Source organism: Rhinolophus sinicus, chromosome 17, assembly GCF_057876585.1.
Source record: "Rhinolophus sinicus isolate RSI-liver-muscle chromosome 17, RSI-T2T, whole genome shotgun sequence".
NCBI lineage: Eukaryota > Metazoa > Chordata > Mammalia > Chiroptera > Rhinolophidae > Rhinolophus > Rhinolophus sinicus.
The window spans coordinates 63,570,191-63,578,156 of NC_142517.1; the positions used below are offsets into that span (position 1 = coordinate 63,570,191).

General features: G+C 38.1%; 1 pseudogene; it reads left to right on the plus strand.

Moving 5' to 3' along the window:
- Positions 1-1,710: 1,710 nt before the first annotated feature.
- Positions 1,711-4,127, plus strand: LOC109446362 (putative RNA polymerase II subunit B1 CTD phosphatase RPAP2 pseudogene; annotated as a pseudogene).
- The last annotated feature ends 3,839 nt before the right edge of the window (positions 4,128-7,966 follow it).

The following is a 7,966-nucleotide window of genomic DNA, read 5'->3' on the forward strand; positions in this document are numbered from 1 at the left end:
TAGCAGACTACCTCACTTCAGTGGCCCCACCTGTAAGAAATTGATGGTAAAATGAGATGATATAAACAAGTTTTCATGAACTTCACAATGTTCCAAAATTCCTTATAACTAAGATATGTATAAGTTGAAGTTTTAGGTGACCAAAGTTGGGATGGATAGCTAACAAATTGAATGATCAAAACAAGGTCCATATTATTTTAACGAATTAGAACAATGGACTCAGACTACCAGAATAATTGCAGAAGGATGAGTATAAAGTTTTTATTTATAGGTTCAAAAATATATATATTGCACAAATGCAAGACATATTGCACAATATATATTGCACGAGTGCAAGAAATTCACTGTTAGAATCATTATTGTGAAACCATTTTAGAAGTAGTTATATGATATGGATGCTTAAAATGGAACACAATTTTAATTCATATTAAGAGAAGGCTTGGGAACAGAGATGTGGTCACAGTTGCCAACTGGATCATCTACCAAAATTGACTGGTCTAAGCTGGTTGACCAGTTAGAAACACTGAAATATGTATCATACAGAAATATACCAAATTTATCTGAACTTCTCTCCGTTGAATGCCATACAATAAGCATTTAATATAATTTCAATAATTTTCACTGTTGTTCCCATTAGATTGGAAACTCCTTGAGGGCAAGCACTGCATATTGTATTTCTTCATTCCCTATAAAATTTGGAGGAGAGTTAGGCACATAAAAGGCATTTAGTAAATATTGAACACAATAAAACACTTTTTTAAGACAGAAGATAATGTAGTTCCCACATCTATCATTCTGAAGATCAATGATGAACATACATGATTCCAAGAGTAGAGAGGGTTGAACCTATACTGTCAGTTGATTTTTTAAAATTTGTTACCTTTATATGACCTTGTTTTCTTGGGATGTTCTTTTTTTTAAAAGCAGAGTGCAATGGAAGTTTCAATTGATTCATTACTGTATCATATTAGTGATATGTGCAGAAGATTTTATGTTACAGGTGGCAGAAATGGCTGACATCTGTTAGAATGTAAGAAATTATCCATCAATCAGAAACAACTGGGAAAAACAGCTATTTAAGCAAGGAAGCCCTTTGTAGAGTTTTATGAGAATTCAGACACATAAAATTTTTCTCTCTGTTAAAAAAAGTTCACTCAGGGTATTAATTTTAGCCTTCTCAGAGTTGTAGTACCTTGGAGGAGGCAAACTGTCCATTAGAATACGCGCATGTGGAAAGGTGGGAGTGGTATCTATCACTTTGTGTTGTTTCTGTGAACTTTTCTCCTTAATTTTTATCTGTGATTTGCCTCAGAACCAGCCAATACTTTTTTTTTAAATGGAGCCCCAAATTAATGATTTTAAGAACTTTTTATGATGCATTGGTAGGCCTGAAAAGAACTTGGCTACAGCTATAGATAAATTTTGAAACCATAATGACAAGTTTCTCCTACTGTCATATTTTAATATATTGTACTCATTTAACTCAATTGGTAATTTGAGTTAGAGAAGAAAACAAAAGGAAATGTGTTACAGTACTTTGATTGGTGAGATGAGAAAATAAGATGCAGGCATATGTCACAGAGGAGATGGCAGTATTATTCAGGCTCCTAGCAGGGAACTCATAGAACATGCAAACGGATAATTGAGGAGAGTTTATTTAAAAGAAGCTATTTTGAAGGTGTGGAAGAGGGGTAAGGAAAGCCACAAGGTATGGGTAAGTGTCCCCTGGGCTAGCAATAGTGGAAACCACAAGGCCTGAAGGAGCAGGAGAAAGGAGTGGTAGCCAGCACCCCAGCTGTAGGAGAGTTCCATCCAACAGGGGCCTTCAGGAGAAAAACAACCTGCAACCCAGCCAGGAGGGATTTGGGAAACTAAATGCCCTTCGGCTACCTACCCACCTCACCAGCCCCTCCCACTGGCCAAACCCAACTGGAGGCAGAGGGCAAGGGAACTGGTTGATGCAATGCATTTAGGTCAGCCTCCAGGGGCGTGGTGCAGGGAGGAGGAGGGTAGAGCATGGATTTGGAGGGGTAAGTGGAGACTACACAGCACAATGGATGTTCTTGCCCCATACGCAACCCCATGGGTTCTTCAGCTCCTTTGTTGGTTTGCCAATTTTAATTTATTAAATGTAGACAATATTGGCAGACATTTCTGCCACCTGTAACATAAAATCTTCTGTATGTATCCCCTTTACTAATATGATCCAGTAATGAATCAATTGAAACTTCCATTGCACTCTGCTTTAAAAAAATTAAAAAATTATGGTCATTTCAATAGATGTGGAAAACACATTTGAAAAACAACAGAACATCTCAAGAAAACAAGGTCATATAAAGGTAACAAATTTTAAAAAATCAACTGACAGTATAGGTTCAACCCACTCCCCATATCTACTCTTGGAATCATATATGTTCATCATTGATCTTCAGAATGATAGATGTGGGAACTATATTATCTTCAGCCTTAAAAAAAATGTTTTATTATGTTCAATATTTACGAAATGCCTTTCTAGTTGCCTGGTACCTGAACATTATTGTTATATTTGGGTATGTTTCTATATTCAGAGCCTTCCTCTCTAAGACAGAAAACAGAAAACATGCTTCCCCAGCCCCTCGATTGCAGCTATCTTGCTAGCGTGTGAGCCAGAGTACATCAATTAGGCATATCCAAGCACAGCAGATTCCCGCTTTAAGAAGGGAGCTTTGGATGATTGAGTCAGCCCAGCTGCCCTCAGCCCACCACAAGGCCCAGACCACCGCACCCCTGAAATGCTGTAGGTGCTGCACAGACAAGTGCCTTGAAACAACAGGAGGCTTCTAAAAGGACAGCAGAACTAGAAGAGACTGTGAAAAGGAAGATTGAGTTTGAGAGAAAAGCTCTCCATATTGTTGAGCAACTTTCAGGAAAGAATATTACTGAAGAATTTTTCAGGGAGGGAAGTTTATCACACCTGCTTACTACAGTGATATGTGGGTGAGCGTTCTATTATCAAGCTCTGTGGTTGTCCCTTAGGTCAGAAGAAGATAGGACTTGTACTAAAACAAAAATATAAAATTTCTAACAAAACCAATAAAGTCTGTGATGTTACTGAAAGATAGTGTTTTTGCAGCAATTTTTGTTATAAAGCATCTAAGTTTTTGGAAGCACAATTTCCTAACACTCCAGTGTGGGTTCAAGAAGAAGAAAGTGCCCATTCTGGAGAAGCACAATTATGCAGTAAGACCATTAAAACATTAAATATTGACAACCCTGGCAATTTTAAGAAGCAGTATGAGTCTAGTTCTTCCAGCTCTCATAATGATAGGAGCAGTGATAATGAGCAAGAATTTGTTTCCTCCATTCTACCAGGAAACAGACCAAATGTGACTCATATAGGTCACAGCTGCACAAAGAAAGCATAATGGAAAAAAAAAAAGCTGGTCAGAAAGCTAACTTCAAGCAAGAAGACACACAGTAATAGATGTCACTGAGCAGTCAGGCAGAGTAGATCATCAGGAGAAAACTGCTGCTTATGAACTTCCTTTACCGAAAGTAAATACTTGCACTTCTTCAAACAGTTCTTTGTGAGAGAAATAAGAAGCTTCAGAAATTTGTGAAAATAAATACAATAGTACAGAAATAACTCTAGTAGGCATAAGTAAGAAAAGTGCTGAGCATTTTAAGAGGAAATTTGCCAAATCAGACCAAGTTTCTAGGTCATCTTCTAGTTCAGTGCAGGTGTGTCCTGAAGTCGCAAAGGTAAACTTATTTAAAGTTCTGAAGGAGACTTTGGAAGACAGAAGAAACTTCTGTGGAAAACAGAAGAAACTGTGAGGTTTTTGTATGGCCAGAATTCTGCTTCTGTGTGTCAGAAACCCTCTTCAGCCCCTCTCATTAAACAAAAAGAACTTGATGACATGACATCAACTCTGACCCAGGTAGTCATTCTCCTGCCTTGCAGGAATCTCAGGACAGCTTGTATGAAGCTTTTGCCTTTTAGGGCCTCAGATACAGCCATTAAACCACTGCCAAGTTATGAGAACTTGAAAGAAGAAACTGAAACAGAAAGGGCATTGATGCTGATGGCAACTGTAGTTTCAGTAAAGCCAAGTTCCTATGAGCGTCTAGTTCACTATAGCATCTAGTGCCCTGTGCTTGCAGCAGTAGTGGTTTCTCAGGAGGCTAGTTCTCCAGTTTGGGGCCTGTTTCTGGAAGCTTATCCTCAGGCCTGATTCCAGCCTTCCCAACAATTTTGTGAGCTACACAAAACCCTTGTAATAAACTACTTTCCTGCTGAAGCAGCCTGAGTCAGTTTCTTGTAACCGTGGACCCTGAAACACTGTACTTCCATTTTTGTATCTATTCTTATTTTTTATTCTCTTACATTTATCTAACGTAGACACTTAATAGGACATAGCCATGTGAGAGACAGAATAAGGAACATCCTGGCTAACTCAGCTTTCTATCTGGAGCAAGAAATGATGGTATGCACATATGTGCATTTGAAAAACACACAGTAGATTGAAATTGAGACCTTAAGAAACCTGGATGTGATTTATTCTGTGAAAGGCCTCCACTTTTTAAATAATTAAGCATTACAGTAGAAATTATTTATCAGCATCCTAGTTCTTTCACTTCTGATATATGCTACAGACAACATTGTTGGAGAAATACAAACCTAGGAGAACCCAATTATTCAAGCTCTAGCTTTGCTACCAGTATACCATGTAACCTTGAGCAAGACCTTTAATTTCTCTAGGTCTTCTTTTCCAGATCCACAAGTGAGGGGTCCACAATATATGACCTTTGATGTTTCTTTGAGCTCTAAAATTCTATGATTATATGTCTTTTAAAAAATCTTTAGAGAATATATTTAGCTTTTTCTGGATTTCAGTTCTTGAGGGACCATAGAATTTGCTTATCAGTTCAGATACAGCTCATGATGCAGTGAGAACAATTTAACTGTTGACAGGGAAAATCATGCCCTATTATTTTTATAACCAGCAAGTCATTCTAACTTTCCTAAATACAGAATTCCCATTTAGTCTTTAAATGTACAACCCACAGCATGTGTACTAATGAATGGTCACTCGTCTGTCACAGAAAAGTGAAAGTATGGCAAGGCAGGTTTTAATAACAGCTGCTGGACTTCTAATAAGATGGAATAAGAAGCTCACACTTTGACATTGCTGTTCTTCCCCCAAACACATGGCAAAGATAGATAAACTATAAAAAATGACATTGTAGTGTTCAAGGGGGAAAAAAGATTGCTATCTCCATGGACAAGAAAAAACACACAATGCCAAAACGTGAGTTGGTCTGAAACTATGGACCTGTTGGTCCAGAATTAGGTGGGGGGGTTTGCTCCACAGCCTACTCCACTTGAGACAAGGCACCTGAATTAGGAGGACTGCCTTACCCAGAGGTTTCCTGAGCTATGACTTAGGAGAGGACACAGATCCAGCCTTGAAATCAAGACAACAACCAATCCACATCTTGGCCTGATGACTAGACCTGAGACATCTCTGACATGACCATGGCTGAGACCATGAACGGCCGTTATAACATCTGGTTCTGAAATGGAATTCCAGGGGGCCAAGTAAAGAGGCAACCACAAAACCAACCGACTGAGAGAAATAGACACAGGGAAAGAGAGGATAGAAGCAGACTGAAAACAAAGAGCTAAAACAATTCAATTCAAAGTAAGCTTGCAAATAAAAATTCCAAGATCCATGAAATTTAATCCTGAAGAAATACAGTCAATAAAATAAGAAATCAGGACATGAATTCACTCCAGAAAGAAATTAATTTTAATGAGCAATATAACAAACTGGTTAAAACAAAGAAGTACCAAGAGATAAATAAGAGAACAACAGTTATTAAAAGAACTAGCCGTGGTGAAACAAAAGCAGGTATAAATGAGGCAAGAACAGATGGATACCTACGTAACATAAGAAAATAGAATTTTTGGAAATGGAAAGGTATCCCTTGAAATGTTAAAGATATTTAATAGATGGAATGAACTCTAGACTGAGGAAAGTAGTGACTCTGGGAAGATCAAACTGAGGAGTTCACCCCAAATTCAACACAGAAAGACAAAGAGTTTAACAATCCAAGAGTAGTTACATGCGTATAACATGAGTCCCAGAAAAAGAGAATAAAAAGAATGACAGAGAAGCAACATAAGTTGCCTGACATAAAAACAATGGCTGAGAATCCTCTAGAGCAAAAGAAAAACCTAAGTTCTCAGATTGAAAGTTCACCCTTGGTAACAAAAGGATAAATAAAAATAAATCCTTATCTAGGAGCATTGTAATAAAACTTAGAACATAAAGAATAAAAGTAAATCTTAAATGTAGCAGAAAGAAAACCCAGAATATGTAATACATATATATGAATAATACTATCGGACTTCTCAGCAGCAACATTGAATGCTACAAACAATGGAAAAAGCAGTTTTCAAAGTGCTGAATGAATGAAACTCTCAACTTAGACTATTACATCCAGCTAGACCACAATTTGAGTGATAGAGAAAATATATTTTCAGACACACAAAACTGAAACTATAATCTACAGACCTCCATGGAAAGAAACCGCTTTGCCAACCAGGCTTCCTAGCCGCCCCTTTTTCAGCAGTTCTCCACTGCCAGACCACCCCTACCTCACTCTCTTCCCTGCCTATGCCATGCTCAGTGCCCTGATCTTGCCCACATTATTCACCCTTTCTCTACCTACTCTGCCTCAGTCTACTCTTCTTCTCTGACCTGCATCTCCTTACCTCCGTAGCATGAGCACCAATCAGTTGCATTCTCCTGTACTATCTTACCACATTAAGCTAGCTAGCCACACCTCTTACGGCCTAGGTTTCCTGCTATCTCCTCCTTCCCTACAATGTGCAACCTGGGCAACCTACAACTAGAAGCACAGAGAAATGCTGCCCCATTATACTTCATGCATTGGGTGTGTGCAAGAGGTGGAAGAAATACGAGTGCCAGGGAGAAAAGGAGGAGCTTCAGGTCAAGGGAAGAGAGCCGTGACAGGAGGAAACACTGAGAATTCCAACTATTCCAACTATTGCTATGAGTCTAAAAATATCTCTCTCTTAAAATATCTCTATCACAATCTTAAAATATCTCTCTCTTTCCACTACTGTGTGTGTGTGTGTGTGTGTGTGAGAGAGAGAGAGAGAGAGAGAGAGAGAGAGAGAGAGAGAGAGAGAGAGAGGTGTGAGACTGAAATTTTGTAGTTTTTTAACACATGTCTCAAATCAGGAGCAGCAAATACAATAACAGTTTAGTTTATTGAAAATCTTAGGTAATAGGGTTTAATGGAATTTCCCATTTAACCAAGAGTCATTCTCATTTGTGCTGTGAAATGCAGTGAACAGGGATTCTCCCACACAAGAATGTATTGACCTAAGGCCTGATCTTTCCCTACTACACAGCCTTCCTGGTCAAAGCCTCAGTTCTCCCCCTTCAATTGATCAGGAGCACACTGGCTTAGCATATCTGTCTTCCATTTCTGGGATTTGCATGTTGCTTTGAGGATAGAGTTTGTCCATAGAGATTTTTGCAGTAATAAAGAACAATTTTATTTCAGGCCTGGTGACCTCTTGACCAATTTAACCGTTTATTAACACCATCTAACAACTTTTAAAGAGGCTTCACAGAAATAAAGTTAAGGCCATTTCTGATGACTTTGGCACAATCAAATTTAATTTCCCCAAAGCATTGCATAAGTAGAGAGCAGAAAACTTCCAAATATGATAGGAAGTGGCAGATATTTTTTTCAAAACTGATGAGAAACATAAGCAGTAGATGCATCTCTAAAAAGCCAAGTAATTTGAGAGTTCTAGTTTAAAAATAACAGATTAAAATATTCATCATCTCTCAAGCAGATTTTTGCAAACAAAGTGTCTTTTTCTAGCATTCATTTCTCTTTCTTTGATTACAAAGAAAATATAGAAAAGGGCAGAGAGGAAAAA